The sequence below is a fragment of the Petaurus breviceps genome, unplaced genomic scaffold (assembly GCF_028583685.1).
Source record: "Petaurus breviceps papuanus isolate PSGF00001 unplaced genomic scaffold, PetGlider_PUasm1.0 90903, whole genome shotgun sequence".
Lineage (NCBI taxonomy): Eukaryota > Metazoa > Chordata > Mammalia > Diprotodontia > Petauridae > Petaurus > Petaurus breviceps.
The window spans coordinates 1,325,204-1,350,011 of record NW_027187376.1 but is presented as its reverse complement, the minus strand read 5'-3'; positions in this window follow the sequence as shown (position 1 = coordinate 1,350,011).

Sequence of the window (24,808 nt, the reverse complement as noted above, 5' to 3'; positions counted from 1 at the left end):
AACTAACCTGGAAAAAGAAGAAAGAATTTAAGAATTATTGGACTACCTGAAATCAGTGATAAAAAAAGAACCTAGACATCATATTTCAAGAAATTATCAAGGAAAACTGCCCTGAAAAAATCTACTGATCACTTCCTGAAGGAGATCCAAAATGAAAACTCTCATTAATATTGCAACCAAATTCCAGAGCTCCCAGGTCAAGGAGAATATATTGTAAGCAGTCAGAAAGAAACATTTCAAGCATCATGGAGTCACAGTCAGGATAACACAAGATTTAGCAGCTTCTACATTAAAGAATCAGGGGGCTTGGAATGATATTCCAGAAGACAACGGAACTAGAATTATAACCAAGAATAATCTGCCCAGCAAAACTGATTATAATCTTTCAGGAGGAAACAATTGATCTTTAATGAAATAGAGGACTTTCAATCATTTCTAATGAAAAGACCAGAGCAGAGTAGAAAAAGTTGACTTCCAAATACAAGACTCAAGAGAAGCATAAACAAGGTAAACATGAAAGATTCTCCTTTACTTCTGCAATCTTCACCCTATAGTCTGGCATCCAATGCCAAATGAGTGGATGCGGTAAATATTCACAGTGAATTAAAAATGAATTCACTTCAGTTCAAAGACCCCAGCTACAAAGTTGGAAAAGTCATCACCTTCATTATCAAAAGGTACCTCTAATGTAATCAATCTGTAGTTAAGCCAGGTACCAAAAGGGAGGTGTGGGAGGAAGGGGGCAAGTGTGCAGAGAATAAAAAGAAGAACTCATGCCTTCAGGGAATTTAGAACCCAAGAAAGGAAGTACTGCTCTAAAGAGAAAGGATGTCCAGAGAAATAACACTACCAGCAGCAAACTAAGGCATGAACTGAGGTGTAGAAGGAGCTATTTATGGATGGTGACTTGATGACTTTGAAGCCTCTCATACCTAAACTTCTATCCCATAAGCTCTTCCAAAGACCCTGAGAGTTAGTTACAGTCCCTTGGAGTACCTCAGAATTTCCTGGCTGAAAGGGATCCCAGAAAGGCTCAGACACCACAGGGCTATTTGTTGTTTGGATGCAAATGCCATCCAGTAGGGGATAACATGGAGTATTTATGAACCAATGACATTTTAGCCAAAATGAGCTCATCTGGTCAGCTGCTGTGGCACTACAGGACTGGTTCAGTCAAACTTCACCTTAAGAATAATGAGGAGCAGGGGCGGCTAGGTGGTACAGTGAACAGAGCACCAGCCCTGGAGTCAGGAGGAACTGAGTTCAAATCCGACTTCAGACACTTGACACACTTACTAGCCATGTGACTTTGGGAAAGTTGCTTAACCCCAACTGCCCTCCAAAAAGCAAAAAATAAAAGAATAATGAGGAGTAAAGAGAGAGAAGACAGAAGGATCTGAGGCAGAAAGTGCTGTCTGGCTTCTGAGAACTAGACACCTAAGGAGTGGGGACAGTGGCAGAGAAAGGAGATGAAGAGGTTACGACCCCCAAGAGGAATTTTGCTTACTTCCCAATTTCACTTTCATTGAGTTCAAGAGTTCCTAATCTGGAGTCTGTGAACATCTATGTAAATAAATAGATAAATAGATATGTACATACACAAATAAATGAACATGTTTGTATGTATGTAGATATGTATATGTGTATATATATATATGCAGAGAGAGTATATATGAGTATGTGTACATGTCTGCCTATAGTATATATATCCACATATACATGTATACATATATAGACACTTGCCTTTATGAATATATACACAAACATATATGCATATATACACATATATATGTACACATATAATATTTTGGTAACTATCTCAAAATATTTGGTTTCCTTTGTAATATTATGTATTTTATGAATTTAAAAACATTACTTTGAGGAGTCCATAGGCTAGTTGTTGGGCAAGTAATGGGGAGGGAAAAGGACTTAACTGTCCAGTTGTCTTCCATGTCCATTTGTCTCTATGCCCTTTCTTCCAATCAGTCAGAGTAGGCTTCTTGAAGAAAGACATAAAGGATTTTAGGGAGTTGTAGGTGTTGGGATGTGGCGGGGTTGTTAAATAAATGCCCCTATTCCCAGCCCACCTCCTTTTGAGACGTTCCTATATAAAAGGGCATAAGGGATTCAGTGCCTGTCAGATGGGGAGCATCCTGGCATTGGTCACCCTCAGTGCAAAGAGAAGATAGTGATGGCTGAGGAGGAGGAGTGGCATGTGGTCAAAGCAGCATAATTGGCCCTCTAATTAATTTGCTAGATGGAAAAAAGAAAAAGTACTTTAAAATTTTTCCATCTCTGACTGACTTAGCAGGGGTACCCTCCTAAGTATAACAGCCAAGACAGATAAAGATGAAAACAATGAACACTTTGTTTAGACCCTGGCTCCAGGCAAATCCCTTCCCTGCTGGGATAGCAGAGGCAAAGTACACTGGGCTGCCTCCCTTGAGGAAGCCTAGGAAATCATATACTGGCCCCAGCCCTAGGAGGCAAGGTTGCTGCAGTGAAGCCAAAATGCGCTTTATAGGAAAAGTTTGCAGAAAAGAGCTGAAAGGGGGCACTGTAGGAAGAGCTGGAGAGCATGAGGGACAAAACAATTCCAAATTCTCCTGAGACATTCTTGATACGACCCTTATAATGGAATCCTGGAATCCCAGATTAGGAAGGTGCTAGAGTGACAAGGAAAGAACGCAATCCAGGTACATCTCACAAAATGGGCTGGCTGCTTGGCTTCTGGGACAACCAGTTATGGGATACAGGCATCTAGCAGAAAGAGTACAGGTCAAGAAATAGCCATAACAACTGTAACAGCAGTGCCCACTTTTATTCTCCCCCTCTTGCAATCTCCAAACAGAGAGATAAATCAGCCTTCTCTCTGTTCCTAATGCCACTCTCCACCAGCTACCTACCTGATGGACATAAGGAGAGATTAATAAGAGGACTTGCGGAAGGTCTGGAAAAAAAAGACAGTCCAATAGGAAAGGTAATAGCTATAATGGAACACTGGAGTGATAGCCCTATGTCTAGATTGAATTCTGGTTCTGACTAATCGCATGACCCTCTGGGCAAATCATCTAACCTCTCTTACTTTTCTCCACCTTGCAATGGAGATTGTAGCTTACAGGGTGTTTTAGAGGGGAAAATGCTTTGTTAAACCTCAAAACACTTCATAAATGAGAGTCATTTTTTTGTTGAGGTTGTTATTAATCTGTCATGAATAAGGAAGTACACCTGATCCTCTACTTTCTGGAAGTTAATGATTCAGTATGTAGATTATCTGAGCTTCTCCACCTTTCTCTTCTTTCTTTTAATTAGAATCCTGTCCATGGTCTTTTATGCCCAAGGAGAGGCAGGATATAGTTAAGTCAAAAAGCATTTATTAAATACTTATTATGTGCCAAGAACTGGGAATACAAATACAAGATTAAAGATAGTGCCTTCCCTCTAGAAGTTTACATTCTAATGGATAAAGACCCCTCATAAAAGGAAGCTGTGAAGAAGGAAAAGGAACGGTACTCATGAAGGAGCATAGTGGCAAAATCTGGAGAATGAAGGATGCCTGCTCTGGGCCTTTCCTCAAAATGGAGGATCAGAGAGAAACTCTCTGATGATGAGAGAAAGGGTCAAAGAAGTAGAGAGAGAAGGCAGCTTAAACATGGAGAAAAATTCCAGAGAGTGATACAAGCTGGTCTGGGCCCCTTCTCAAAATGGAGACTCCAAAAGGAATGAATTAAAACTCAACCATGAATGAGTTAACTGCACAGGGTCAACAACACAGGATTATACAGAGTGAGCACACCCAGACCAATATATAGAAGGTTGTAGAGAAGCATATGCCTCCATCAAAATTTCTCAGATGAAAAAACCTGGGCTGGCACAAGCTGAAGTTAGCCAACTTATGTGGCAGGTACTTTGTGTCTTTTATTAATGGAAGGCTTGAATCATCCAGGCTTTCAAAGGTATTCCTTAGAGGTTGATGAAATGGGTTGCAGACATCTGGCTACTTTGTAGCATAGTAGAGAAAAAAAGTGTTCTAAGAATTAGAAAACCTGGGTCTTATTCCTAGTTCTGCCACTAGCTATTTGTAAGCTCTTGAGAAAGTGATCTCTGGGTCTTGCTTTATCCATATGTGAAACACAGAGATCACACAAAAAGATCTCTGGAGTCCCTAATAACTCTGAAACTCTATAATTTTCTGGCCTTTATGGAGTGGACATAATTAAGTAAAAGACAAATAATAGTGTCTCCACCAAATATTATCCAAATTCAGTGTCAGGGGCTACAGAATGCCAGAGAGAAAGGAGTAAGGGCTAGAAGAGTTATTGGGGACCAGAAGATGAGGGGCAATCATAGGATCACAGGTTTAGAACAGGAAAAGATCTTAGAGGTCATAGAATCCAAAACTTTTCATTTTATAGATGAAGAATTGAGGTCTAGAGAAATTAAGTGACTTGCCCAGAGTCACAGAGGTAGTAAGTAGCAGGTCCATTATGGGAACCCAACAGCTTTTGTTTTCAAGTCAACTCAAGCACATTTGAAAGCAACTTTCTGTATTCTGTACTTTGACCCTCATAAACATCTGGGCCATAACCAAGTACAAATCCCAGGGTATCAGAGATTGTAGAATCTCCAAATTGGAAGGCACCTTCCAATGAGGGGACCAAGAGGTCATCTAGTCCAACCTATTGATAACACAAACGAGGTCAAGAATTCCACTCCTTTCTGTTTCTTCCCAATGATATTTTTCATAGCTATGCCCACCCCCAATGCCTTTCTCTCTTAAGCCAGTTTCCCCAGTGTCCATTTCTCAGACAGGCATTTCAAGGGCTGATCAGCCAAATGCTACCTTTTCATTTCTCCAAAATTACATTTTGGAGAAAATATGCAGACAACACACCAAATATGTGCCAAACTCAGGAAGTCGGAGCAGTCCCAAAATACTCCCCCAATTTTTCTCTGCAGCTGATTTCCCAGATGGGCTGGAAGGGACTCAAAAATGTTTAGCTTATATTCTTTCTCATCTTGCCTGGCCAGCTCTTCTCAAGGTACAGAGGAATGAATGAGCCCAGTATTAAGTGTGAGAAGGACCACTGGCCAACAATGTCTTTTCTCATCATCAGATATTCATTGGGGTCATAGACCCCAAATCCTTTTTCCTGCTTGGGATCCTGGAAAGCTCTCCCTCATGGAAAATTGCTTGGATTCAGGTGACATGTTGGGGAAGCTGGAATGAAATACTTCTCCATGTCAATTCTTGCCTACCCCACCAGAGGAGACTTGATCTACACCATGGTGGTTTGGGAAAGAATTTTATCTTGAAGCCAACTGGCAGGCCACTGGGAAAATGTCAAGACATAACACCTTTTAAGTCCTGTTTTTCTCAAGAGTACTAATCAGGGACAAGATTCCAGCTTGTCTCACATAATGAGTTTACTGTGGTTTCTGGGGGATACCCAATTATGAAAATCTGGGGTCTAATGGAAAAACTAGAATCATAGAGTTGAAGAGGAACTAAGAGGTCATCTAGGCTGACACCTTTCTTTTTGTTGCCAAGGAAACCAAGGCCCAGACAGGAGAACTGTATTGCTAAAGATCACATTTGAACACAAGTTCTCTGACTCTAAAATCAACATTTCCTCTACTGCGCCATATTGACTCCAGGGTTGGCAGTTAGGTGACCAGGGTTCCAACCTTGATCTACTCATCACTGGCAATACAATCTTAGACAAATCACATAACCTCTTTGTATCCTGGTTTCCTTATTTGCAAAATGAGGTCATATGTTCCAGGAGATTTAGGGAGTCCAGAATGAGAAAAAAAAATTAGAAAGCACTTTGTGAGTAGACGTGCAGTGGAAATGCAAATAACAATGATTATGATATTTGATTCTATTCAAATTTGTCCTCAATCAACACAATGGGACTGAAGATATACTGAATAAAATAACATTCATTCTCAAGCAATTTCTCATTATTTCTTGAGTTTTCTAAAGCAATTACTGGCTTGCAGCATAGCATTCCAATTGCTGGCCCTCGGTCATCTTTCATACCACTGCTGAGTCTGAGCCTTTCTCAGCAATCAATAAACATTTTAAAGTACCTACTATGTGTTAAAAGGTGGAAATATAAATAGAAGCAAAGATAGTGCCTGCCTTCAAGAAGCTGACAATCCAATGGGAGAGACAAGTAAACAAATACGTAGAAACAAGCTGTACAAACAATATACAGGATATCAAAATATGTCACCTCTATCCATGGATTTCCATTCATTCCGGAAAGAGATTCATCCAAAGACAATATTGGTCTTCCTGATCCCAGAGTTTCTACCACCAGCATCCTGGACTAGCAACCCTTGACCCAGACACACAAGAAAGGGAGAACATTCCTGGCATTTTAGAACACCAGCACCAGAGAAGGGTGTTGGCCTTGGAGTCAGGAAGACCATGGTTCAAATCCAGCCTCATACATGTATTCATTATGGGATCACAAACAAGTCACTTAACTTCTCAGGGACTCCAGGTTAACTCTCTAGGACTATAATTAGGTAGAGCATTTAGGTACTTAATGTGTGCCAGGAACTGTGCTAAATAATGGGCATACAAAGACAAGCAAGTAAGACTATTCCCACTCTTAAGAAGTTTACGTTGTAGTGAAGGAAAGTCAGTACTTTAAGAGGACCTGGAAGGTAGGAGGTTCTGAAAAAAAGCTTCTAGTAAGGAAGTGGAGAGGAAATCCAGTCAGGAGTGAAGTAAGCATGACTAGGGCCCCTCATGAAATGATCTTAAATTATTAGACAAACTGATCTACATTGGTGCAAGAAGTTTCCACAAGAGAAATTCTTTATACTGATGAAATCACAGGTTGGGAAACAAACAAAAAATACAAAAATAGATTGTTTCTATGCCTGGACTTTACCTCTCTGATCCTTCCAAGTAAAGGCCTCCCTTATACATTAGAGCATTTTTTAACTCGTGTTTTGAGGACTCCATTGAAAGTCCCCATGGTACTGTGGAGAAAAATACTTCTAATGGCAGAGAAGTACATTACCTACCACTTTAATCTCTGTATTGGTCTCTATCTGCAAATACCACTGCTACCACAGCTGGATGTTCACCCGTCCCAGGACAGCCAGAATCCAGGACCTCCATTACTTCCTAATGAAATCAAAACAACTTACCAGCCTGGTGGAAAAGTAAGCTAAACTGATCATGGAGGGACCAGTAGGGAGCTTCAAGCATCTGGTACTTTGGCCCAGAATTTCCATCAAAAACACCACCAATTTTCACATAAGAAACAGAATTAGAAGGAGAATGGCCATTTCTATTCCTGGGCTAAGAGTAGCCCCAAACCTTCAGTCTAGATTGGAAACAGCAGGCTGAAGTCAGTCCAGAGTCTTGGTGTACAAGGGAATTTTGTTACAGAAGAAAAGTTGTAGACATAAGAACTTTTGTGATAACTCCTACTTTTCTTCTCCGGGGCCCAGCAGACTTCCTTCTTCTATTCTTTGCCTTAGATGTTCCCCTTGGTTCCTATCCTTTCCCCAGAGTCCCACCATTCAACCAATTTCTTCTGCCCACACCTTTTTTTTCTTTACTAATTTTTGTGATTACTCATTCTTTACTTCCTCCCATCTCTCTCCTCCTTACAATTTGGTGCCCCCATGAAATGTACAATGAAAAGAGCAATGGATTTAGCATCAGAACACATGAGGTCAAATCCCCACACCTATGTGAACATGGGCAAGTCACTTAGTTTCCTGTACCTCGGAGTCCTCATCTGTAAAATATGGATATTGGATTATATCAATGGTATCAAACATTTTGCCTAAGGCAGCACTTTCAAGACTAGCTTAAAGCAGATTGAAATGTAACTAGGAAATATTTAACAAAAGAAATAAAAATGCAATATAATATAGATAAGGCAAAAGGAGGTATTGCATACTATTGGTGAAGTTCTCTAAACAGTGGTTTAATAACCACTTTCTGGTTAAGGGATAGAGAAGACTTTCCCCCAGGTATGAACTGGATCTGATGGCCTCTGATGACCCTTTCCACTGAGAACTTGTATGATATTATAAACCTAGACTTTTTTTCCAAATAAAGAGGACTGGGGAGTCAAGAAAAAAAGCATCATCTATAGGGTAGTTCTGTAACTAACTTGCTATATATGACATTGGTCAACTTATTTCATTTCTCTGGGGCTGAATTAACTTTATATCAAATGAAGGGGGCAAGGTTAGATGACCTCTAAAAACTCTCTCAGAACAAAAGTGAAAAATAACCAAACTAAGAGACCACCTCATGAATTGGATGAATGAATCAGTGGTTCTATAAACCTTTATTAAGCATCTAGTACATGGCAGGTATTGGAGACATAAATACAGATGAAACAATCCATACTCTCAAGGAGCTAATCAAACCATATCTCTTAAAGAATAATGACTGTAGGCTGAAAAAGCCTGCTACAATAGTTAACTGGTAATAGAGGTGCTAGCAGATGGACCCCCAATCTCTCCATTCTGCTCTGTCACCCACTTCTAATATTCATTCACTTTTGTGACTCCCAGTGGCCACCCATTTTCTTCTCATCTCTGAAAGTTCCAACTATCCTGGGGCATCCCAAAAGCAATAACCTCTTTGAGAACTGCCACTATTACCCTCTTTAAGAATGGCCACTATCCCTATCTCTTGATCTCCCCACCCCAGTTATTTATATTCTTTTTTTTTCCATAGAGGGGTCCAGGCAATTCAGGGATTAAGTGATTTACCCAAGAAAGCTACTAAGTGTCAAGTGTCCAAGACGGTATTTGAACTCAGGTCCTCCTAACTCCAGGGCTGGTGCTCTATTCACTGAGCTACCTAGCTGTCCCTTATATACTTTCTCATAAAAGATGTTCTTATGTTCTTCTTGGCACAGAATTTCTGCTTTTGACTCAGTCCCTTGCATCTATCAAAACCTCTCAGTTATTTTTGTTCATACTTTTAATGATGATCATTTAAAGTGTTATCCCTGTCAGAGGTGTTTGGATTTTACAGGGAATGGAGCATTAATTTAAATAAATGAAGCTTTAAATATGGAAAAGCATAAGCTATAAGTGACATCTAGGAGAGCTTTCCCAGAACCTCTGAAATCACATAGGCATTAGTCACCAACTAGTCTTATGGTAAGGCCACCTCTATGTATTAGTCCTAGCCCAATATCAGTGTGATGAAGACATATATTACTATACTCTTTGCCACTGAATTGCCCTGTGCATTGCCCAAACCTGCCCCTAGACAGACTTTATGTCCAAGCTTATAGGCAGAATATGATTAAGTCAAAGTCCAATATGTGATGACTCCCCATGACAGCAGAGTGTATGGGGGGGGGGGGGGGGCGGGTCCGGGATGCTCCCTGCCCTAGGGCAGAGTTACTCAAGCTAAGGGACACTTCATCTGGTTGGGGAATAGGGAAGTTATGATAAATTAACTGCTTTCTGTTGGTTCTACTTCCATTCTCCTTCTTTTAGTAAAAGTATGTGTGTATATGTATGTTCATTTCTCTTGACTAAGAAGAGTAGGGAAGGAAGTAAAGAAGAAAGGAAGGGAGGGAGGGAGAAAGGAAGGAAGGAAGAAAGGGAAGAAGGCAGGAAGAGAAGGAGAAAGAAAGGAAGGGAGAGAGAAAGGGAGGAAGAGAGGAAGAAAGGAAGGAAGGAAGGAAGGAAGGAAGGAAGGAAGGAAGGAAGGAAGAAAAGAAGAAAGGAAGGAAGGAAGGAAGGAAGGAAGGAAGGAAGGAAGGAAGGAAGGAAGGAAGGAAGGAAGGAAGGAAGGAAGGAAAGAAGAAAGGAAGGAAGGAAGGAAGGAAGGAAGGAAGGAAGGAAGGAAGGAAGGAAGGAAGGATTTTTTAAGTACCTATTATGTGCCAGGAAGTGTGATTGGTACTTTACAGATATTATTACATTTGTTCCTTCCAATAACCCTGAGAAATAGATACTATTATTATTATTACCATTTTACTACTGAGAAAACTGAGGCAAACAGAGGTATAGTGACCTACCCAAGGCCACACAGTTAATACACATATGAGGCTGTATTTGAACACAAGTCTTTCTGACTCAGGTCACAGGAAGTCATAGCTGTAATGACCATAGCACTGAATGTAGAATCAGAGGACCTGTATTTAAACCCCAGTCCTGCAATTTACTATTGCTAAGACATGTGAAAAGGAAGTCACTTTGCCTTTCCAGGTCTCAATTTCCTTATCTGTAAAACATGGGGAATAGTCTAAGGTCTCATCCCACTCTAAATCCTATGACCCCGAGTGGAAGAAGAGTGAGATCCAGGAGACTGGAAGATTCTGAAAAGGAAGATTAAAATCTGGGGTGACTGTAATTCTGGTACCATTTAGGAAGTGAGGATTGAATTAGCAGAGTGACCTTGAATGAGGGAAAGCTCTCTAAGAGACTCTGGGTACCTACATCCAGTACATACCCAGCCTTATACAAAATTCCCTGTAGACAGTCAGTCGTTGGCTACCTGGACTGGATTAGCCCGAAGCAATGGGGCCTTCAGCTCAGGAACTTCCCTTTCTGGTTTGTCAGCCTGAGATCCCAGCCAGGTGAAGGGGGATTGGGGAGGGGAGCTGGTCAGGCATGTCATTACGGGAAGCCAGGTTGGCAGACCTCATGGGTTCTCAAGATTTCACCACTCTCCTTGGTATGTTGGCCAAGACTGCTCCCTCCCTCCCTCCCTCCCCACCACCACTAGTCTCTAAAGATGCCAGTCTCAGGCTTTGTCTCACACACTTCCGCTGTGTTTCTGAGAATCCCAGTCATGGCTGAGAGCCGGGGCACATGAAAAGCCCTTCCAGGCCACTGGTTCCTCCCTTTGTTTGAATCTAAAAGAGACTTCTAGTCCCTCCATACACAAGCCTTGTCCAGGAATTCTTTACAACTCCCTCTGGAAAAGGGTCATAACTGGAAGGCTAGTTGATGGGTCAGAGAAGAGGGTGACTATGAAATCACATTTCCCAGAGATTCAACAGTGTGGGAAAGAGGCCCTGGCTAGGTGAGATGGGGAAAGGGTCCTTCTAGGCAGACAGTGTAGAGAGTGTCCTCAAAGGGCATTAGGCCTCTGAAATTTCACGTAGGACCAACTTTTGGTCATTCTGAGTTTTCATTTGCTGTTCAGTCGTTTCAGTCATATCTGACTCTTTGTGACCCCATTTGGGGTTTTCTTAGCAAGAATACTGGAGTGGATTGCCATTTCCTTTCTATAGTTCATTTTACAGATGAGGAAATTAAGGCAAATGGGGTTAAGTGACTTGACCAGGGTCACACAGTAAGCGCATGAAGGCAGATTTGAACTCAAGTCCTCCTGCCTCTAGATCTGGTGCTCTATCTACTATGCCACCTATCTGCCCTCCATACTCCGCTTTCTCAGGCACTATAATTTTCTCCCACTTACCATCTTATTGGTCCTTATTAAGTCTTGTAAGGGAAAGGATATGGTTTTATTTAAAGTTTATGTCTTCTTTTGTGCTTAGCATAGTGCATTGTATATAGTAGACACTAATAAGTGTTTGGTAATGGTCTTGTTATCTACCTGAAGCAAACACAAGCATGCTCTATCACCATGTCTCTGAGCATACACATACATACACACACATATATATACATGAATACACATAAAGATCCCAAAAAAAAACCCACATCAAAAGGGGAAAAAAAAGCAAAATGGATTTAATAGAATTTGGACCTTTAAAGAACCTTAGAAATCTTGAGTTCCAGAAACACCTTCAGTGCCACAAAGTAATTTCTTCTGTTGATATTCTCATGCTGCTCTCTGAAGAACCTAAAGATTACAAGGCAGGCTTGCTATGTGTTAGCACTCATTTGCTCCCTGCCAGGCATAATATCTCTTCTCCAGATAGGCTTTAGCTGTCTTCAGGATCAATCAATACCATTTTCAGCATCCACTAGGGATGCTATGATTACTAAGCCTCTCTCCCACAGAAGGGATACTGTTCTACTAACTAGATCTTTCAGACACATACATCAACCACTGGGAAACAGTGACTAATAAGCTATGGTTGATAAGCCTTAGCAGGAAGGGCTTTATAACTCTGAAATTTCAGCCTCCTACTCTGCCTCAGCTATAGTCCTCAGTATAGCTGCATTCTCCTTCTGGGTCACCTGATATCTCATCCTCCATCTAATGGAGGTTCTGTGATTTGTAAACCTCACCCCTTTAAGGAAATCTATAAAGCTTCTCAGTACATCCCATCAACCAAGGAAGACCTCTTTAGTTCTTTTCACTCAGGCTGCACCAGAAGGTGACAGAGGTAAAAGCTAACATCAGATTACTTCTTTAAATTCAAGAGAGAGAGAGAGAGAGAGAGAGAGAGAGAGAGAGAGAGAGAGAGATGATAAATGAAAGTCACAGATAGATAGATAGATAGATAGATAGATAGACAGATAGAGAGAGATGAAAGATGATAAATAGATGAAACTGATAGATGATAGAGAAATAGATTAACTGTTTGATGATTGGTGGAGAGATTATAGACAGATAGATGATAAATGAAAGTCAGAGATAGATAGATAGATAGATAGATAGATAGATAGATAGATAGATAGATAGATAGATAGATAGAGACAGACAGATAGATCAGACAGACATTGTTATAGGAATGCAAATTTTTAAGATCTACCCTGCCCCTAGGCTTAAGTACACCTAGAGCCTGTGGTGGGAGGCTTGTTTTTCAGGAGATATTTTGTGATTGGGCAGTGGGGTCAAGAGGGTTGTTAACATTCTCCGAGCCAGGAGAAGGCTATATAAACCCTGATGTGAGACATTGTTTGGTAGCTCACTTTGAGAAGGGTTGTGTGATTTCACCAGATGAGACTCTGGGCAGCCGTTGAGAGCTCCCTGGCTTTGAAAAACCCAGATGTTGATGCTTCCCTCTTCCCTCTATTCCCCTAGGTATAGATGTAATGGTTGGACAGTTGGAAGCCTGTCTGCTTCCACCCCACCAGGATCCTTGGCCTTATAATCTGAATCTAAATGGCCATGGATCCTGGAACAAATAGAGGCACTATGCTTTGTAATACTGCTGACTATGCCATAATGTAATGCCAAGCAAAGGAAACTTCCCAAAGGTTCAAAATACCAGCATAGCTGCTCTCCATTTTATTCAGTGACAAATTAAGAACAGAAAAAATCAAAATACAGCATAATTCAAAATACAGCATTCACCAAGTGTAATTCAATAATTTCCCAGTACTACTCCACCCCTGGGATGTACATTCATTTAGTCAATCACAAAGACCCTCTTCTCAAATGGAGATTAGTTTCCAGTCATAAACAAAGTACATTAATTTGGTCAGTCACAGAGCAAAACAAAGTCAAAAGTTTCCCACCCCTGGATCACAACCTTAAAAGGCCATCTACCCCTGAGTTACAACAAATTTAAGCACAACATTTAATACACAAAGAGAAGTCTTTTCTTCATCTTGACCCAAGGCAAGTTCTCAGCAATCTCTGTTCCTGGGGAGACAAAGCTTAACAAGGCCACAAGATACATTGTCAGTGTCCTCATTAATTCATTCTCTGCCTGCAGAACAGTCTCAGGACCCCTGAAAACATTAGTAAAACCCTCTTCCAGGATTTCTGTAAACATACAACAAGAAAATCCTTCTTCAGGGCTTCTGAACCAACAGCAAGGTTCCAGAACCTCTGCAACAACAGCACTGTCCTTCACCAGTGGATGAATCTGGCAAAACAACATCAGAACAGACAGACAAAGTACCAGCATCACAGCCTTGTCTCCTCAGTCCTTGGCAGCTCCGGGTGACAGCTCCCAAAAGTCCTGGGCAGCTTGAATTGACCCTCAGCAATCCTCTCTCTCTCTGCCTCTACGATGCTGCTTCCAAAAAATTCTTCTGCCTCACTTTCTCTGCTTGTGCCTCTCCAAATCCATGGCACAAGCTCCTCCCAATTCAGCCCTCTCTTTTCATGTCAACAAGCCCATCCCACAAGTGGGATTCACAAGCTCTGGGTTTTAACACTTAACCGGAAAACCAAGTCAATAGAGGGGGATCTTTAAATTCCATTACTATTACAGACATAGACAAAGCATTCATACACTTTGCTTTGTCTTACTATGACTTACCATGGCACTGTGTTGAGCCTAGGGATATAAAAACAAACAAGAGAGATAGTGACAGTCTTTAAGGAGCTTCTGTTCTGACAGGGAGAAGGCAGAGTACAAAATGCAATTGTAGGAGGGGACGAAATGAAAGGTAGTACTTGACTGGTAAATGGTATCAAGCATGTGAAACAACACCTTAGTTCTGGATGAGATAAGATGAAAATTCACATATCAGAGCCCAGGGTAGTTGCAGAGGTCAAGGTTCTGGTGGAGAATTCTTCTCTAAGAGTATAAAAGGAAATGTAAAGCCTGCCTTCAGATGCATTTTAGGAAAAATGGATCCACAACCTGCTAAAGAAAACCCAGAGAAAACAGAAAGACCTACATTCCAAACTACTACAAATCACACAGCAGCTCTCCTCTTCCCCCATTCCATTCTAACAGCTCCATGCTCAGGTCCTGCATCTTTCCTTGGGTCCCCAAGACTGAAGGTAGCCAAGCAAGTTCTTCCTTTTATTACCAGAATGAGTCTGAATGAAGACTTTAGAAAGGAACTAATAGAAATTTCCATCTTCTTTCTCTATGAACTTTTCCCAAAATTTTCTGTAACTGTGAATGAGTAGGGATTGACAGTTATTTATTTTATGTATTGATCTGTTTATTTTTAATTTTGAAATTATTATGCTAACATCAACAAACAAATATTTTCCTATATAAAGAAAAATAGGAATCTTTATTAGGCAGAGCTTGGTTCTTTTAAGTATATATTATAGTTATTGTGACAATTTCAACATTTCTCTCTCAGTCTACTGTTGAAGTTATTTTTGCTCTCTTATTTGCATTTTTGTTTGTTTTGCTATAATTACCCACTCTCAAACTCCTCTATAAATCTACACTTGCCAAAAAAAGAAATTATCTCTGCTTGCATTGACCATGGCTTTCAAGAGGTTTCCCCCTTTACTACATCATGATCTCTATATAAAGTCATTCTTCTGCTTTCACTCCCTTTCTTTGAATCAGTTCACTCAAGTCTTTTAATCTTTGAATCTATCCCTTTTGTCATTTCTTAGAACACAATAATATTCCATCATAATCATGTAGCACAATTTTTTTTAACCAGATCTCAATTGATGGGCAGTCATTTTGTTTTCAGTTTTGGTCACAACATTTTTGTGCATATAACTCTTTTCTTTCTTTAAAAAAATCTCTTTGAAATATGTGTCTCGTAGCAGTACTATTGATTTATTGAATATGTAGGTACAGTTCAATGTAATGGACGAATGGCAGGGTCTAACCAAAATATAGCACCTCACACCTCTCATATGGGAACACCTGCACCTATTTACTCTCTGAATTAACAAGCTCTCAAATCCATTGATTTTCACACTGTAACATCTAAGTCCTCAGAGAAGGACCATTCAGGAACATCTGTGTCACAGGAAGCTGTTTCTCTGTTAAATACTTGTCTATGGGTCCTTAAAGTTCTACGGTTGGACAAATTCTCTCCTCTATACTCAAATCAACACAGTATTTATAAGTTCTTTAAACTTACAATCATCCTTAAAAGGTTATGAAAAAAGTGTTACATCTTAATCTTGATAGCAATTCCCTTTAAGCCAGAGAGTCGTTAAGTGCATTAAACTGATCATCTCTGGGCACTACAGACCAGCACACTGGTATAGATGAACATTTTGATGCTTGAAAGAAGTGGGAAAAACTGCTTGAATTTAATAATAACTGATAAAATATAATTTAAATGGGATTTGAAAAGTTGAAAATATAATGAAGTATGGCATAAATATAAAGATTTGAATCATCTTGCCAAAGAAGAAGGTTGATTCCTTATTTGTTTGTGAATTACTTAACATTTTCAAGAGAGAGAATGACCATTCATTTATTAAAAACTGGGGAGGGAGGAAGAGGAGAAGTGACTATGAAGAAACTCAGTTTTAAGAATGCAAAATGAGGGGGGGCAAAACAAGAATGGCGAAGTGAAAGCAGGAACTTGCTTGAGCTCGTGCTCCAACCAACTCCAATACCTGTAAAAAATTACTCTAACCAAATTTTAGTGCTACATAGCCCACAAAGTGACAGAGAGAAACAAATCTCCTGCTGAAGGCAGCCTGGCAGGCCAACAGGAAGGGTCTATGGACTAAGCTGAGAGTGGAGAGCAGTCCCACATGAGCCATGCAGGCCCAGACCCAGAGTGGTCCAGACCCATGGTACAGACCTGCTGGAGCAGACTGCAGAAGAGTGAATCACTGGCAGCTGTAGTGGTTTCCAGACTTTTCCACCAATAAATGCCAAAGAGAAAGTAAAGGTCAAAGTAAAGAAAGTAAAAAGTAAAGGGGAACTCTGTTGATTCCAGGTGAGAGAAGAGCACTGTCCAGCCCTTAACCCTGTGAGGAGGTGGCATCAGCTGCAACTGCTGTTGATGCGACTATTTTGTGATCCGGGCCTACAGATCATAGGGGGACCAAGTGGCAAACCAGAAGGCATTTGCATGAATCTCTTTGCTGGCACTGAGGCAGGATTCTCTTGCTTTGCCCTGCTTGGATCTGGGTCACAGACTTGGGTGGCAGTCCTGGAGTGAGGAGTGTTAACATTGCAGAGCTTGTTGAGGCTGCGGAGAAAAGTCCTCCTTACAATTCTGAGGCAGGTGCCTGGAAAAAGCTCTGACAACAGCTACACAAAACCCCAGAAATTTGAGACACAGCACTCTCCACTTTGGAAGCATAGTTCTGCTGTGGCAAAGAGCTAAAAAGTCAAGTAATTGGCTGGAAAAATGAGCAAACAGAGGAAGTGCAGTAAGACCATAAAATCTTTTGGGGAGACAAAAAATATCAAAACATAGAACCAGAAGAAGACAACAAAGTCAAAACTCCTGCATCAAGCTTTCAAGAAAAATATGAATTGATTACAGGCCATGTTAAAGCTCAAGAAGGATTTTGAATATCAAGTAAGAGAAGTGGAAGGAAAAATGGTAAGAGAAATGAGAATGATTCAAGAAAATCATGAAAAATGAGTCAACAGCCTGACTAAAAAAAATAACACCTTAAAAATAGACTAACTCAAATGGCAAAAGAGACTCAAAAAGGGGTGGCTAGGTGGCACAGTGAATAGAGCAGCAACCTTGGAGTCATGAGGTCCTGAGTTCAAATCTGACCTCAGACACTTAACACAAAAACTAGCTGTGTAACCTTGGACAAGTCACTTAACCCCAATTGCCTTCCAAAAACCAAAAATAAAATAAAATAAAAGAGGCCCAAAAAGCCAATGAGGAGAAGAATGCCTTAAAAAGCCAAATTGCCCAGATGGAAAAGGAATTTCAAAAATTCAATGAAGAGAATAATTCCTTCAAAATTAGATTGGAGCAAATGGAAGCTAATGACTTTATGAGAAATCAAGACACTATAAAACAGATCCAAACAAATGAAAAAAAAATAGAAGGCAATGTGAAATATCTCATTGGAAAAACCACTGACCTGGAAAATAGATCCAGGAGAGATAATTTAAAAATTATTGAACTATCTGAAAGCCATGATAAAAAAAGATCCTAGACACCTTTTAAGAAATTGTCAAGGAAAATTGCCCTGATATTTTAGAACCAGAGGGCAAAATAGAAATTGAAGGAATTCACTGATCACTTCTTTAAAAGATACCAAAAAGAAAACTCCTAGGAATATTATAGCCAAATTCTAGAGTTCCCAGATCAAGGAGAAAATATTACAAAGAGTCAGGAAGAAACAATTTGACTATTGTGGAAACACAATCAGGATAACACAAGATCTAGCAGCTTCTACATTAAGGGATCAAAGGGCTTGGAATATGATATTCCAGAGGGCAAAGGACCTAGGATTAAAACCAAGAATCATCTACCCAGCAAAACTGAGTATAATGCTTCAGGGAAAAATATGGAAATCCAATGAAATAGAAGACGTTCAAGCATTCTTGATGAAAAAAGTGGGGCTGAACAGAAAATTTTATTTTCAAATACAAGAAACAAGAAAAGCATGAAAAGGTAAATAGGAAAGAGAAATCATAAGGAACTTATTAAAGTTGAGCTATTTACATTCCTACATGGAAAGATGATATTTGTAACTCATAAGACTTTTCTCAGTATGAGGATTATATATGTGTATGTATATATATATGCATGTATAGGTGGGTATATGTGTGTATGTATATGTGTGTGTATGTGTGTACATGTATACATTGACAGAGGGCACAGGGTGAGTTGAATGTGAAGGGATGATATTAAAAAATAAAATTAAGAGATGAGAGAGGAATATATTGGGAGAAGGAGAGGGGGATAGATAGAATGGGGTGGATTATCTCAAATAAAGGAAGCAGGAGAAGGCTGTTACAATGGAGGGGAAGAGCAGGAAGGTGAAAGGGAAAGAATCAACCTTACTCACATTGGATTTGGCTTAAGAAGGGAATAACATACACACTCATTTGCATATCTCACCCTACAGGAAAGTAGGGGGAAGAGAGATAAGAGGGGGAATGATAGAAGGGGGGGGGGGCAAATTGTGGGACAGAGTAGTTAGAAGCAAACAGAGGAGAAAATAGAATAAATGGGAGGGTAGCAAAAAATGGAGGGAAATATAGTTAGTTCTTTTAAAATATGACTACTATGGAAATGTTTTGCATTACTACACATGTATAACCTATATTGAATTCCTTGTCTTCCCAGTGGGGGTGAGTGAGGAGAGGAGAAGGGAGAGAATCTGGAACTCAAAGTTTTAAAAACGATTGTTAAAAAAAAAAGAATGCAAAATGAGATAGGAGACTATGATAAAAAAAAAATCACAGCTATAGATTACTATGGTTCCCTATCTAATTTTGTTCTTAAACTGTTTCTTGATACTCACATTTTCCCAATTTATAATAATTTAAGGATCTTTATCTTCCTCCTTTAAGCCATCAAACTGCTTATATACATTTAAGGTATCACTCTAATCTTTTATTAGGGGTTTTAAATCATATATTTATGACAAGGTTCATTTTCTGGCTAAAACTGGTCAAATCATGTCTGAAAACTATTTCTCACACAAATTTTTATCAGTTTTTATTAAAATAAAGTTTTTATCCTATCACTTTCAGACTTCAAAATGTTTATCTGTAACAGTGGCAGTATCTTACATTCTAATTGATTTCACTCTTTTCCTTTACACAGTAGCACTTTCTTTCTGCTCCTTTCCATATTAAATGGCATTACCTTAAAGAAAAAAGTACCCCATACCAGAATTGTTGGTTCAATTTACAGTTCCACCAACAGTGCTTACATATCTTGACTGTCAGGCCTCTGGACATTTACTGCAAAAATTCTATCACACTGAATTATTTCTCTTCTAATTTTAACTGTATTAATTTAGTTTGTAAAAAAAAAAACAAAAAGCTTTTCAATTTTATGAAATCAAAATTGTTTTGTCTCTTATGATCCTCTCTATAACTTGTTTGGTTAAAAACTTTTCCTTATCCATAGTTGTGATAGGGATGTCCTTCTTTGTTTCTCTCATTTTTTACAGTCCTATGTACTATATTTACATCTAGTATTTATCTGAATTTTATTGTAATATATGATGTGAAATATTGGTCTGAACTTTTTTTCTGCCAGCTTGTTTTCCAGCTTTCCTGGCAAATTTTGTCAGTTCATAAGGTTTTATGTCAGTGGTTGGAGTCCTTGGCTTTATCAAACTCTATGACATTTTGTCTGATTGCTTCTGTGTCTTGTATACATAATCTGTTCCACTGATCAACTTTCCTATTTTTTAATCAGGACTAGATAGTTTTTATAATTACTGTTTTGCAGTATATTTTAAAATCTGTTATTATTAGGCCACTGCCTTTCCCACCTTTTTTTTTGGTGAGCCCTTTGAGAGTATTGAGTGCCCTCTGAACGATTGTTTTTTCCTTTTTTTTTTGTATCCTCTGTCTTACACAGTGCATGACAAATAATAGTGCTTAATAAATCTTTGTTTGATTATTTCTTTTGAGAATCTTCACATTTTGTCTTACCAAATAAGTATTCTTTTTATTTTACCTAGTTTTATAAAACTAATTTTAGTAATTCAATTAATATAACAATGAATATGTAAATTAAGTTAAGTAATAATGAAATTTTCATTAAATTGGCATAGCCCAAATGTCTGTTGCTGTCAATATTATTGACTTAAAATGAGCTCAGCTACCTATCTCTCTGTTAGTCCAAGGCCTCTTTAAATTAAAAATGCCAGTCAAGGAATTGAGTTGGGAGGGTGGGTGGTGTTGTTTTTCAAGTCCAAAATGTGTGTGTGTGTGTGTGTGTGTGTGTGTGAGAGAGAGAGAGAGAGAGAGAGAGAGAGAGAGAGAGAGAGAGAGAGAGAGAGAGAGAGAGAAGGAACGAAGGAACGAAGGAACGAAGGAATGAAGGAACGAAGGTTAGTTTGGATTTGGGTCTGTAGATGCCATTTATATACTATCTCTACACTAAACTACAATGATGAAAAAGGAGAAACAAATTTGAGTCTACAACATGGAAGGAACAGAATTTTAAAGATGGCAGAAACCTTAAAGCGTATCTAGTAATGTTCCCTCATTTGAGCCTTTGAGATGTCACATGATGTCTTACCATCTTCAAAACTCTTTTTATTGCCTAGGAGTTTGAGGGTCTTCACTAGACAAGAGGATGATAATGAGCATCTTTTGTGCATTAAACTCCTATTCTAGTCAAGAACTGAGACTAAATTCTGATTCTGAGCCTTCTAGTCCTTTGCAAGTACCACGACTTTCTAACCACCAGACTGTTCTCAGCATCATCACCCTCAACTTTTTCTTCCCCAAGTCAACTAATAACAATAATCAAATTTTCTATTTAGAGCTTTGCATCTTATATCTATTTGGTCACTCATGGTCACTGAGAATGGTTTCCCAGTCTTCTGCCCCTGCCAACTCTAGCATTGCACCCAGTTTGGCTTTTTTCCCTTTTCTGAGAACCTTCCTCATTCTAAACCTGAACCCCTTTGTGGGGGTCACACACAGAGCTACATTAATTACATAAACAGCTTGAAGACACACCCTGGAATCAATGGATTCTGTACAGCTTTCCTTGTTCTCGACTATAGGTTCTAATTACTTCTCTGTCTCACTAGGAAATGTGACCATGTCTGCCTCCCTCGTGGTACATACAGAAGACAACATTTTAAAAATGTGCAATATTGTTAACAAATTCTCATTCACCATTGCCCTTCAGTAATTATAAGCTCACTCCCCACAGATTCTTTAAAGCACATCAAGGCCATTAACCCCTTTCTACATGATTTGGGCCAAAAAGTTGGAGCAAGAATATTTAAGTGTGGGAGTAGATGAGTAGAAAGTGGAGTAATTAACATATATATCCTGCAAAACTGGCTTATTTGGTTCATTTCACCTTCTACCTACTCATTCTTCTACTCAAATGTTTCTGCTCTAATATTTTTATGTATGTACACATACATATGTGTATACACACATGTATTTGTATCCATATAGATATTTATATCCACATACCATATGCCACATATAATATATCTTTACCATCTTAAACAGATTTTATGATCTCTCTGAACATTTACCATGGCTGGATAAGCTATTAGGAATCAAGTGACTCCAGAAGACAGGTTGAATGGGAAAATTTTCTATTCTAGATATTTGCTTTCCTATGTCCTGGATTTTTTTTTCTCTGTTCCCTTTTAAGTTCATGGGTTTGTGAGCCAATGTTTTCTTCCATAGCAGTCATAAGCCCACCCGGATGGAATTATAACACTGTCAGGCTACACTTTGAAGGAAGGGGTACATCTTACAAGCTGAAGAGAATGGGAGTCAGCAGGCTCTATCTTAGTGGAAAGTAACCTACCTCTGGCTCTTGGTGTGTCCTCAAGATAACAGTTTTGCCTGGTTAGGGGGATGATAGCAGCTGTCATGGGATGGGGCTGAGCTTCAGGGAGACACAAGAACATTTCTCAATTCCCTCCAACTCATCCGACTGTCCTAAACTGAACTCTGGTTCCAGGCAGCTCCAGCCGCACTCCTCTCTCCTTTTCTGTTGTTAGAAACCTTCTTCCTCTGGCTTTGCCTTCTTCCACCCTCCCCCCAACCCACCACCCCTTCCTTATTTGGTTTCAATTACTCCTTTGAACTTTGGTCTCATTATTTTTGGACCTGTCATCTTGTTTGGAAGCTTTTCTTTCCAGGGGCTCCTTCTGTTCTTCCCTTTTCACTCTCTTGGATACATTGCCCAAAAACCTCCTTTAGTTTCTTTTGGGTGGTTTTTATTACCTCCATGCATCTTAATCCGAGCAGCTTGGAGCTTCAGAAGCATTGTGATCTTCCCCCTGGATCCCTGCTTGTTTGGTTGTCAGGGGTGCTTCTCTGTTTAAAGGGCCATGGCTAGTTCTATTCCTCCAGCAGCTCATCAGTCATCTAGGAATGTCCTTTCCCCTTCCAACCTGAAGAGTTTGCTCAGCTGCTACCATCACAGCCTTATGCTTTCCACTAGAAGACAGAGAAATACATTTCCACTCTCTGTACTTGACTATTAAAAACCAATGGATCTTGGCACCATGATGCCTTCCTGGAGAAAGCAAGCTGGGTTTGGAATTAGAGGAGGCAAGTTCAAATCCTGGTTCTGCTTCTTACTCCGTATAAGCCATTTCCTTTCTCAGGGCCACAGTTTTCTCACTTATAAAATGAAGGAGACAGAATAAATGACCTCTAAAGATCTTTCCAGATCTAAATCTATGATGTATATACATATATATATATATGCTATATGCTATATGATATGATATATGATAGATCTATGCTCTAGCAGTAAGAATCTTACTTCCATTTCATTTTCCTCAAATGGACATCTTGTGGTGGCAAAGAGGTTTTTTCCCAGAAAGATAATGGATCAGTGACCCAATTGGGAACTGAGCTTGTGGTGAAAGGGGTCTGTCCCCATCTCATCACCTCTTATTGCCACAGTATATTGGGTTTCAAAATATGGGAGATTTTCTCCACATCAAAGATCAGGGCCCTGCCCCCCAAAGACAGTGTGTTGCTTCTTTCTGTCATCCTGTACAATGTAACCCAATACATTTGTCAGGTTCTAACAGGTCTTTAGACAACCTGTACTTGTATCTTGCCCAGCTTTGTTGAATATTTTGACATAGCCTTTAAGTACTGAGGATCACTTGTCTACATTGTGGTAAGGAATCCTAGAAAAAGTTTAGTGGAAGGAACATTTCTGTAAGGAGAGAAAATTAAGAGGTACGAACCACATACATTTCAGAAAGAAAGTACTTATTTCTTGCAAGTACTTGTAAGTCATGAAATCATGACATTCCCTTCCCTTCCCTTCCCTTTCCTTCCCTTCCCTTCCCGGTCATTTTTGGGCCCTGAATGTAAATAGCAATTTTTCTGTTTTGGCCAGATACCCTGAGGGTCTTCTCCTCCCAGATCTATATCTCTGTGTGTGTATATATGTGTATAGATACACACATACTTACATATATGTACATACACTGCATAATATATACATGTACACATACATATACATGCATGTATTCTATATACATGTGCATGTATAAAATACATGCATGCACACACACATACAGAGAGAGAGACTAGGTAAAAGACGCCATTCTTTGCCTCATTTCTTACCTAGCTTTAATCACTGAATCGATATTGCCTCTGTGAAACTGATACCTGTCAAACTAAATACCTTAGCTTAAAAAGGCCAAGGTCTCCCACTGCATCTGTGGCCATCTCCAGTAATACTGATCTGTATCTCGCAGCTGGATTCAGTTGGGTTAGGAGGAGAAAGTGCGGCTGGTGACTTTGCACAGCCCTACCTCACTTAAATCCAATTCACTTGCATATCATGGCGTCACCTTTCTAATGTTAGGGTTTTTTTGAGAATGAAGGACAAGCAACAACTTACTCCTAAGTGGTCTCTGCTGTTAATGCTCCTTTCTAGGCCTCAGGCCTCTCTTTCCCTTTAGGATTATAATAACTTTTGCTAATCCAGCCTTATTTTCTACCTTCTGAAGTAAAGATGAGATCTTGTTAGGCCACTGAATGAGCAAGGTACTTTTCTGTTTGAGTGCCTATTCCCTTCCCTTTGGTTTCTACTGAAACTTGTGTCCTGTTCAGCCAATGTAATTCACCCTAACAGCTAGGCCATTATTCTCCCTAAGTTGGGCCCATGGGAAATCTCCAACGTTCCTCTCAGTTGTACAGTTCCTGCTTTTCTTCTCTCTTATTTTTTCTGGAGTCACTCTGGCAGGTATAGTCTCAAGTTACTTAGATAGCTTGGCAGAAATTTAAAGGATTCAACATTTCCTTTAAGCCAGTGACTCTTAATCTAAGGTCCATGAACATGTTTTTATTTTTTCTAAGTATTTTGATAATAGTGTTTCAATAGAATTCCTTTTTCTTTATACTCCTATGTATTTTAAGATTTGCATTTAAGACTATTATTCTGAGAAAAGTTCCATTGGCTTTACTAAACTTTCTAAGGGGCCCTTGTCACTTTGGTCACTCTCTTTTTATTTTTATTTTTTTGCTCTTTTTTTTTTTGGAGGGCAGTTGGGGTTAAGTAACTTGCCCAAGGTCACACAAGCTAACTTTAGTCACTCTCTATTCCTGATCTCCTCTGCAGACTTTGCCCTTCT